Source organism: Babylonia areolata, chromosome 27, assembly GCF_041734735.1.
Source record: "Babylonia areolata isolate BAREFJ2019XMU chromosome 27, ASM4173473v1, whole genome shotgun sequence".
Lineage (NCBI taxonomy): Eukaryota > Metazoa > Mollusca > Gastropoda > Neogastropoda > Buccinidae > Babylonia > Babylonia areolata.
In genome coordinates this window covers 23,176,682-23,187,933 of record NC_134902.1, presented here as the reverse complement: position 1 = coordinate 23,187,933, position 11,252 = coordinate 23,176,682, and the positions used below count along the sequence as shown (strand labels likewise).

Genomic DNA, 11,252 nt, shown 5'->3' with positions numbered 1-11,252 from the left:
TTCTTGTGAATGTGTGATATATTTACTGATATATGAATGTGTGATGTTCTATGATTTTTGTGGTGATCATGTAAATTGGTGTTTTTTATTTATTTATTTTATTATATTTTTTTTAACTATAAATCTTTTCAGTTATGATCTGTAGCGTAACAGTCCGGTGAATGGAGAGGGCGATGTACAAAAGTTATGCAACTTCTGTGGTCAGTACATGTTTTTTTTTCTTTTATCATCATCATCATGAAGACGACATAGAAAAGTCGTCCAGTGCAATCTGTGTTACGTCTGAACGATAACACTTCTTACCCCATCTTCCACCTCGGAACAGTTTGCAAGGCAGTAGTTCTGGAAGAGGATTTCTGAACTCTGTGGCCTTGTTTTTGATCTGTCAGGATTTTACCAGTTGATGACCAGTGATTTTGCAAAGGACTTGGTGTGACTTCTGCAAAGCCATGTTGTGGCTTTGCACAGGACTTTCCAAATCATTAGGTGTGACTTTGCAGTCAGTGTGACTTTGCACAGGACTTTCCAAATAATTTGGTGTGACTTTGCAGTCATTGTAAATTTGCACAGGGTCTGAAAGCCCTTGTGCTTAACAGCAGGTGGTTGTATTATAAAAGCAGGCAAAGTTATAGCTGTTAAAGGTATTAATAACACCAGTGAAAATGAAGAAAAGAAAACAGACAAGATAGACGCTATGGGTAAGGGGGATCTAAATGCTATGGGTTTTGTTTTTTTTGGGGGGGTAGGTGAGGTGGGGTGTAGGCATTGATTGTATGGAAATAGATTGATTCTATAATTGATTCTTCCTTGATTGATTGGAAACTCAGTGTTTGATGGACGGTTAGTGGAAAGTTTAGAGCTTTCTCTGTTGACAGCACCGGATTATGTGGTAAGGGGCAGATGTTTGGTTTGTTTTTCTGTGTGGGTCTGCCATTGCAGGACATTGTATGGCCAGGGAGAGTGATCTATGGTGGTGATCATATTGTCAGCTGCAGGGATGGCGCTAAACTAAAGATACATGTATCTGCTTTGCAGTATACATTTTTTTGTATTACTAAAAAAAAGTTGTTTTAAAAATTTTTATTACCATTCCTGTGTTGGATTCAGTTTGGTATCACTCATGTCTTGAAGGCCTTGCCTTGCTTTTTATTTTACATTTTTCTTGTTACGAGTCATTTTTGGACTTGTGTAGTATAATGCAGGTTTTCCACTGTGTTCACTTGATATAAAAACCATCTCAGGATCAGCAAATAGCTGAGCTTATCATCAGATATCGGTGATCAATCTTGAATTTGGCCTCAGTTGGTAATCTTGGCGAAAATGATTGGGTTGCTTCTAGTTTCTGATAAATGAAACTGATCTCTAGCATTGATGCCATCTCCTTTATCTCTTTGGTGTGGGATTTAGAGAGAGAAGTTGAATACTGGCTTTTATGCAAAGCTTATTTTGATTTGGTTGACATTGTTTTTTTTTTTATAGTTTTTTTAATCGGATAAATCAAGTCGTTTTCCCCCCTTGGTTTAAGCTGGCCGTTGGGTTTTAAAAGACATGGGGGTTGATACCTGATGATGATTATATAGCATTGCAGAAGATAAAGTTGTCTTTGAGGGGTTTTTTTCCTTCTAATTTTCATATATATGTATATATATTTTTTTTCTTAAGAGTGTCACTTTTTGATGTACATGGGGGCCTTATATAAATGGGCATGCTGAGAGTGCAGATGATCCATATCGGTCCATTCAGTTTGAACACTGGGCTAATCAATCAGACTTATCAGTTTCCTGGTACAGCAGTAGTACAATGTTTGTCAGTCATTTCTGATTTGATTGAATCAAACTGACTTGCACTTGTCCTTTTATAAAACTATATTTGATGTTCTATTTAGCATTCAGTATGTATACAGAAAGTAAACTGCGTCACCAAATACACTCATTGCACCGATCTTGTGCACAACAAATGAAATCCTGTTTTTAACTGTCCCATTGAATGATTTTGTTTTGTCGTGAAGACTTTTTGTATGATAAAAGGAATGATATCTTTTTGTTTTGCTTTGTTGATTTGATTTTGGCTTTCTGGTGTTTTACATGTACATTGCACAAAGATCTGAGGGCTGTGCTTTTTTTTTTTCTTTTCTGACAACTTTGGACAACCAGTGGACATTTCCTTTAAAAAAAAAAATTAGCTCAATATTATGAAGAGCTAATTTGGGATCATTTTATTTGGATTGTTTTATTTGGTCCTGTTGTGTATTAATCAGTTTTGTTGTTTAACCCCTGCAAGGGTGCTCAGTGTGTGTCTGTTGTGGTGTACCTGTTTTTGGTTAAACTTGGCACCAGAAAATAATAATAATTTTCTGTTGCCATCTGTGTTTTCCATCAAAAATTAGTTGAAAGCGGAGGTACAAGCCTGTCCGTGTGGCCTGGCTGATGTAAATTTGTCTTATGTTTTTGTGGTTTTGTAGAAAGTGACAGATTGTTTCTTCAATTTGTTGGATTAGTTTTTGAAGAACTGTGCTGGTGTGGGTGTGTGTGCATATGTACGAGTTTAACCAGAGCTGGCATTGCTGTCTTGTTAAATTTCCTGTGTGTGTGTGAGAATGTGCAGTGTTTAAGAGTGTTATTTATTTTTTGAAATGATATTAATGACTTTTTGTGTGTTACCTGCTGCATCAAAGGATTGACAAAATCAGCCATGACCATTCTAGTAATCCCTCTGTAGTAAGTATATGTAGTAACATTTAGCACCTCATCAGATGACCGGGTGTGGATTCTCCATCTTGTGTCAAGTTGTTGATCTCATCAGAATGCTTTCATATACTCCTCTCTCCCCCTCTCTCTCTGTGTGGGGGAGCCGTGAAAAACAAATTGAAGCAAAACTCACAGGAGCCAGAGATCTTGCATAAAAAAAAAAAGATCAATAAACTATTTGTGAGCTAGTGTGGAGGGAAGCAAGGGGAAGAGAAGAGGGAGAACATGTCGAGACGGGTGGCGAAAACCACCAGTTTTTATGGAGGTTGTCTCTTGACTGGAACTTGTATCATTTTGACCGAGAGTGATGCTCAAGCGACAGACCCAGTCAAGACACCGAGTGTGTTGATGAATGTTTTTCTGTGTATGTGTAGAATGTGGCCGTCTTCATGTGCAAGTTCTTTTCTTGGGCATGCATAGTTCAAACAAAATGAAACTGATATATATATATATATATATATAAATTAATTTCTTATTAATCATATTTAAAATAAATTATATATATATATTTAAAATATATTTTTTAATAATTTATTTTATTTCATTTTTTCCCCTTTACCGTTAAGATTCTGCTCTTAAAAAGATTTCTCATGACAGTTTTATAATCTCAAACTTGGCAGGCTGGTGGGTCTGCCGGTTTATTTATGAAAGTGAGCGTGCTTGTACAGGCTACAGAAGTCTTTGTATACCTATTCTGTTGACAGTAACGAATCTCTGATGATACATTGACATTGGTACATATATTCACTAAATTTTTATCGACACAGCATGTCATTTTTTATAAAACAATGTATCTTTCATGAAAAGAACATCAGCTTTTATTTTTTCCTTGCATTTGAATCAAAACTGGAGGAAATTTTGTATCAGTATTTGTGTGCATGCATTTATGTGTTTTGTGTACAGGTGTATGTGTGTAAGCAGATTTAGAAATGTTCTGTTATCTATGTGTGTGTGTGTGTGTTGTAATTAAATTCATGTTCCAAATTCGTTTGTTATCACATTAAGAAATGACCAGTAATATGTTGTATTTAGGAACATAATCTGAATGTAATCATGTTTCTTGTTGGTTGTAGATAAGAATGTTCCTGGTTTTTAGTTTGGTTTACCTTTTTTTCCCCCTTCAACTCTTGCCTTGGGATGACAATTAAATAATTGTAAAAAAAAAAAAAAAGAGAGCAAAAAGTGTTTGCCTTGTTTTGTGAATTGAAGAATACAACAATGCAACAGTCTGGGCGAATTGTTAGTACTTAAGGTAGTATTAAACGAGGTTCTTATAGTCGGACTTTCACGGGCATTAGTTCATAACCCTATTTCTATATTCCTTTAATGTACTTCAGAATTGTGTTAATGGTTTCTGATTATTATCGTCATTATTATTGAATTGTTACTGTTAAATGTAATTGCATGTTAGTTATGCATTTTTTGGTAGTTTTATTGCTGTTTTCCTCTTTCCTACCCCACACCCCCAACCACCCTCCCCCCCCCTTTTTTTTTAATCATCTAATATCAGTGATAGTGAAAAGACGCTAAACTAAAGAACGAACACACACACACTTGCAGCATACAGTCTGATCAAGTCACCGTACAACCCTTCTCTAACTGGAAAGAAGAGCACACAGACTGAGTAAAGCCAAGGCATGCAGACACTGCTATGAGATGCAATACATTTGAAGAGAGGGGTGTGTGTCTGTGTGTCTGTGTGTATGTGTTTGACTGTGTATGTGAATGTGTGTGTGTGTGTGTGTGAATGTGACCCTGTGTGTGTTTGTGTGACTGAGTGGTGTGTGTTTGCGTGCGCATGTGCATGTGTGTGCATTTTTAAAGCCCTCAGCATAGAATTCTGCCTTGTCTCAGCACTTCAAATTTATTTTTTTACTATTTAAGAAAAAATCTTATTTTCATTTACATATTTTGAAATCATTATTATAATTTTGTTGCTCACGTATCTTATATCTTAATTATGGAACAGCTGTATATTCATTCATTCATATTCATTACTTTCATACTAGAAACAAATCAATACCTGGAGGCAGGTGGAACAGTCAATCACACTGTAGGGAGGAGAACAGGGGGAGTGAGGGGTATAGTTACATTATTGATCAATACATAACATACCCATTCAGTAGTAAGCATGCAGCGGAAAAACGAACACTCAATTAGGATGTGTCAGTATATGTGCTGAAGCAATCTGAAGGCAGTGTTCTCACCAAAACACTCGGATTAGGATGTGTCAGTATATGTGCTGAAGCAATCTGAAGGCAGTGTTATCACCAAAACACTCGGATTAGGATGTGTCAGTATATGTGCTGAAGCAATCTGGAGGCAGTGTTATCACCAAAACACTCGGATTAGGATGTGTCAGTATATGTGCTGAAGCAATCTGAAGGCAGTGTTATCACCAAAACACTCGGATTAGGATGTGTCAGTATATGTGCTGAAGCAATCTGGAGGCAGTGTTATCACCATCAGCTTGGCCCACTCATGTTATATCCTATATGAAATTAAAGTGGAAGGAGCGTGTTAGGGTCACAAGTAAGCAGTTAATGTACAGAAGAAAACTTATGAAACAGAAATTCGTGAATGTCTTCCAAAATTCAGTTACCCGCCGGATTATATTTCCCAATGGAGGTTATCCAGTTCGGGTCTGAAACAAATGATCACTGATTTTCAAACAGAGCATTTTTGACTCACTTGTGTAAACAAAGTGAGTCTGTGTTTTAACACAGACTGACACCAAATTTGGCATAAAAATAGGAAAAATTCAGTTCTTTCCAGTCATCTTGTTTAAAACAATATTGCACCTCTGGGATGGGCACCAAAAAAAAAAAAAAAAAAAAAAAAAAAAAAAGCCTAATTATATGCAAACTGCATTTACTGTTATATTTTTTGTATTCTCTAAACTTGGCACTTTGACCTCTTATTCTGACAAAACAACAAGAGGAGTCATTATTATCATTTTTTGTTCAAACAGGAACTTCTTTTGCAAAGCATGGAAGTTTTATTTATTTTGCAAACGTTTTGGTGCAGATAGTAAAAAAGGGAAATTACTCTGTAATTAATGCTAGGGGACTTAATTTATCACAAGTGAGTCTTGAAGGCCTTGCCTCTCTTGTTTGTTGTTGTTGATGTGAAAACTGGCCGAGTTACTGCTGCTTCTGTGTGAATATATGTGTGCAACGTTTCATTAAGAATAAACTATTGAGGATACTGTCGCACATAGAAACCATTTCGTTTTCCATGAAGTGTTTATTTTTGATATTAGTAACTGGGAGGTAAGGAAGGAGAGTTATATTCAAGGAGTAAAAAGCGAACACACACACATACACTCACGCGCGCGCGCGCGCACGCACACACACAATCTCACTCTCGCACGCACACATATACAAAGTGTTGCTTCAGATCGTATTGAATCAACACCCTTTTAATAAACAAACTAATAAACGAATTGATTAAAAAAAAATCAAATAAAAGAAAAGAAAAGAAAGAAAACTCTTGAAAGAAGTGGTAAAACAGGAAAACTTAACTTCGTTCACTAATGGCTAGAAAAAGAAAAGAAAAGAAAAAAAAAGCCTCTGTGCCTAATATCATCATAGATAGTAACTATAAGGGCTTGTGACGTTGATCCTGATGGTGTGTAAAAGTCTCGCGGTGACGTCACTGATGTAATGTCGTCACTACTGTGTTGTCGTCACTGCCATGTTGGGGAACAGAGACGATGGTGTCCACAAGAATAATGGCGACAGACTTTCGCGCTGCACACACAACAGGCACAGCACTGGCAGCGGTCTTCCAACGGGTCTGGCACCGTGCAAAAACCTGCAACAAAGATCCAAAGGACAGGCGTTCGGATCCACGATCATGAATGACATCATTACGAGCACGCACGCACGCACAAATGAATGATGCATATCATAATTATACACGCATTCAATTATTTCTTGTACCACTGGTGACAGTTGATTTTCGTCAGAATGGTATTGTTATTCACGAGCACGTATGGATTCGAGCAGAAACAACTGTATTGACGCAAGTCAATTTATTTATAGCACGCCCGAAGAGGCGCATTCAGTATGCGCACACACGCTTGGAAACACACCAAGAGAGCCTGAAGGCTGCACGCATGCGCGCGCGCGCGTGCATGTATGCAAACACAGTGATACCCTCCCTTCTCCCTTTCTTCTTCACATCCCTCCATCCCTCTCAACCCCCTCCCCTCTACTTTTTCCAATCAATCAATCAAAACCACTTCATCAATACACATGGGCATTTGGGCAATCACATGCTCGTTATAAACAGAAACATAAAACGATCAAGTGCACCATAAAAGAGATTAAAAGTAGTCAAATAAGAATGTACAATAGCTGTCGACAGACTAATAAAAAAAAAAATCCCCTTCCCAACCCTTCCCACCCAACTCCAAAAAGTTAATTTGATAATGTACTGCTCAACAATAATTATATACAAATAAAAACATCCACAAAAAATCCTTGTGTCTGTAGGCCTATAAGTAAAACTCTCTCTCTCTCACACACACACAGCAATGAAATCAATAAATCGATATTATATTAAGACACACACAAATATATAGGCCCCTACACACACACACACACACACACACACACACACACACAACACACACACGAAAAACAACAACAAAAAAACAAAAGAACATAAAAAAACAACAACAAAAAACACCCCAAAAAACAAAGCCTCACGTTCTCACATAGTACAACGCTTGCCGTGCACACCCATAGTCTAATATCAGTATATCAGCAGAGTTTCCACGCGTCACGTTGGAAGACTAAGCCCACACACTACTAGCCTACACATTCCCATACTGACGACTGATTGCCGAGTGATACGCGGGACGCCTTACCTCACCTTATTATCGGTCTGACGAAAACATGGCTCCCTGTTGTTGTCTCAGCAGCTCTAGGATGGCAGCACGGATTGGGGACACCAGCCGTAGGCGTATACTTCTCGCCGTCGCCGCCTCGGCGTCGTCGTCAATGTCGTTGTCCATCGACGTCATCGCTTCTCGTCGCCGCCACTGCATCAGCTCACTCAGGGGAGATAACACCAGGGAGGCCCGGGGAAGTTGTGCTGCGACGGGTGCTTTCCCTTCGCCCTGAGCGGGATGTGTGTGTGTGTGTGTGTGTGTGTGTGTGTGTGTGTGTGGAGAGAGAGAGAGGGAGATAGAGATAGAGATAGAGAGAGAGACAGACAGACAGACAGACAGACAGAGACAGAGAAGAAGAAGAAGAAGAAGAAGAAGAATTATTGGTGAATTTTTAAAGTGGCCTCACAAACTTTTAAATATCATAATCAATTGTTAAAGGGTATCGCACTCTTAAAAAGACAACCATTTTTTAAAATTTTTTTATGAGGATCAGAAATCAGCGTAAATGACATTACAAATGCGTTTTATTTTATTTTCATTTCCAAAGACTGGCAAAAGTACAAATAACTTTACACTCAAAAAAGTGTTTGAAACGCCTACAAAAACAAACAAAACCCCAGCAGATATGAACATAAATGACAGCAACGAACGCATTAGAATAAAAAAAAAGGGGGGGGGGGGGGGTAAAACTACAAACATGATTGTTATATTTTAAAAAAAGTGTTTTAACACACCTACAAGAAACAGACAAAACCACGAGACAGACAAACACAAACAGAAAACTGAAAGAAGAAGATAAATTCACTGTACTCACCACCACTTCTGTAAGTCTTTTCCGAAACTGGACAGCACAGCACATCAGCAGCATGGACATAGCATATACATTTTTGAAAAAAAACGACAACAAAAAACCAAAACAAGCCAGGTTTCATCATGATGGTAACACATGCAACAATATCAGAGCAAATGAAGTGCCGAAGATGCTGTTCACAAATGATATTCAAATGATGACCAGATTACGTTCATTCCTGAGCACTTCGCTGGCCGGCTCTGAGTGAAACATGATTATTAGTCGTCGCACACACTTGGCAAGATATCCATACCCGTCTAAAATCACATGCAATACACACATCGTATGTTAAAGAAAGAAACACACACACACACACACACACACACACACAAACGTATGCACACACACACACACACACACACACACAAAGTATGCACGAATACACATGCACACACATTCACGCACGCACGCACACACACACAACCACTCACCCCACAACAGACACCACGCTCTCTCTCTTTCCCTCCCCACTTCTTTCTCTCTCTCTCAAAAAAAAAAAAAAAAAAAGAAAGAAAGAAAGTTACCCACAAAAAAATCGTTAAATATAAAACCAAAGGCGAATCCCCCCCCCCCCCCGCCCCCCACTACTGAACACACACACAGACAACAAAAAGACAAACCCATGAGACAGGGATCAGAGAGAGAGAGAGAAAAAAAATCTTCGCCCTACAAACGCGCAACACAATATCAACTTCTTGTACGTTTTTATCTTAATGGCTGCAAATCTCTTCGCCCATTCTGGATCAATGGTCGGGGGAAAAACTCTGCAACGAAAATTATTTCCAGCGGAAGCACGCCCCGACAGAAAGAGAGGGCTTGCGATTGGCTGATACTGACGCAGTCAAAATTAGCATAGGAACAAGAGACGATTATTCTGATAGGACAAGCGCATAATTGCAGATGAAAAGACACGCGGGCATTAACGTGATGCCATCAGCCAGCCGTTCCGGTACTTGCGGATCCAAGAAATCGTTGATGACGTAGAAATTCTGCGACCGTTATTTCCCCCACCCCTACACCCCCTCCCGGCCCCCAACTACTACCCCCCTCTCTCCACCCCCCTCCTCCCCCCGCCCGTCCCCACTCTTCCAAACACACAAACTGACATTAACAATAAAAGTCTCTCAACCACTCAGACACCACAAACACCCTCCCTCACCATCCCGCCTCGGAACAGCCAGGACTTCACCCCCATTCACACAGCCAGCTAGGACTGCCCCCCCTCGGAACACCACACTTCACCCCTCTTCAGACAACCAGGACTGTGACTCTCCCCTTGGAACGCCAGAAGAACAGTCAAGATTTCACCCCTCTTAATTAAGACAACCAGGACTTGGATTACACCCCTCTAAAGACAACCTGGGCTTTCCGCTCGGGACACCAGAAGAACAGCCGCCAGAACATGACCCCTCTTCAGACAGCTAGGACAGCCCCCTAGCACTCCCTCTCTCTCCCCCCCCCCCTCCCCCCCCCCCCCACACACCTTCCTCGGAACGCCAGAACAACAGCCATGACTCCAGTCACACCTCATCAGGCAACCAGGACTTCTCGCTCGGAAAGTCAGAAAAACAGCCAGGAAATCACCCCCCCCCCACCCCCCGACCCCGAGCCCCCACCCCTGCCCCTACACCGGTCCCCTTGCCACAGCCTTCAAGACAGCCAGGACTTCTCCTTGGAAGCCAGACGGACCCCCTACCCTGACAGACATCCAGGACCCACCACCCCCTCCAACAACGCGACCTTCACAGAACCGAGACCCCAAACCCTGAACAGCTCGACTTCCAGGACGTCAGCCAGTAGTACTTTAACTCTCTCCATACGAACGGCGAAAGAGACGACGTTAACAGCGTTTCATCCCAATTACCATCATCAAAATATTGCAAGCGGAACGCTCTTATACTGAAGAGGTGAATGTTGACAAAGAATACCACAGTTCTGACGACGGAAGCTAAAGGTTGGGTCATTCAGACACCCACTGGACATCCGAGGGGTCTGTGTAGAGGAGAAGAGAGGACTGGCCGTACTGAGTGAGTTAAACTCTCCTCTTTTACCACACAGACACCCGAGCAAGTGAACAAGCGAGTGAGCGAACAGGCTCAGAGAAAGACAAAGGAGGGAGAGAGAGGGAAAGAGACAGCGGGAGGGAGAGAGAGAGAGAGAGAGAGAGAAAGTGGGGGTGGGGAGAAACAAGAAGCGGAAGAAAGAGGAAGAAAGGAAGAAAGAAAAATATGGAAAGGAAATTAGCAAGAAAAAACTGGAGGGTGGAATATCCAGGAAGGGTTTCGAAGGATCGAGAAACAGGAGAGGAAAGAAGAGGAAGTAGAAAAAAACAACACCAAAAAACCCCACCAAACCTGACGCTGAAAGCCTATAACTGCCCAATAAGACCAGCGGCCGACATGTCTAAAACAAGATCACCAAAACTTTCCACAATGCCGCCAGTTATGACACACGATACCAACCGTAATCAATGGGCACTGTTTCCTAAAAACAACAACAACAACAAAACAAAACAAAAAACAAAAAACAACAAAAAACACGGAAAAAAATCCCACACAAAAATACACGGCTCTTCAGGCCGATAAACAAAAGATTTCACAAGAAAAAAAGAAAAGAAAAAAAAAAAGAGTTTAGGATCGCCCTCATGAAAGCATAAAGATTTTCATAAAGGAGTTAATGCTAACAAACCGAGAGATGATTTCAATCATGCAGGCTGCACTATAATACGGTCCACCACCTACCCTCTCACTGAAAA

General features: G+C 40.4%; 1 long non-coding RNA gene across 1 annotated transcript in view; it reads right to left on the bottom strand.

The window, feature by feature from the left end:
* Nucleotides 1-6,132: 6,132 nt before the first annotated feature.
* LOC143301388 (uncharacterized) overlaps nucleotides 6,133-11,252 on the bottom strand; it is a 12,720-nt gene continuing 7,600 nt past the window's right edge. Inside the window, exons 3-5 of the long non-coding RNA XR_013057772.1 lie at nucleotides 8,462-8,488; nucleotides 7,629-7,875; nucleotides 6,133-6,563 (exon numbers count right to left, since the gene is read on the bottom strand). This is a non-coding gene — a long non-coding RNA (uncharacterized LOC143301388). The remainder of the gene's footprint in view (nucleotides 6,564-7,628; nucleotides 7,876-8,461; nucleotides 8,489-11,252) is intronic.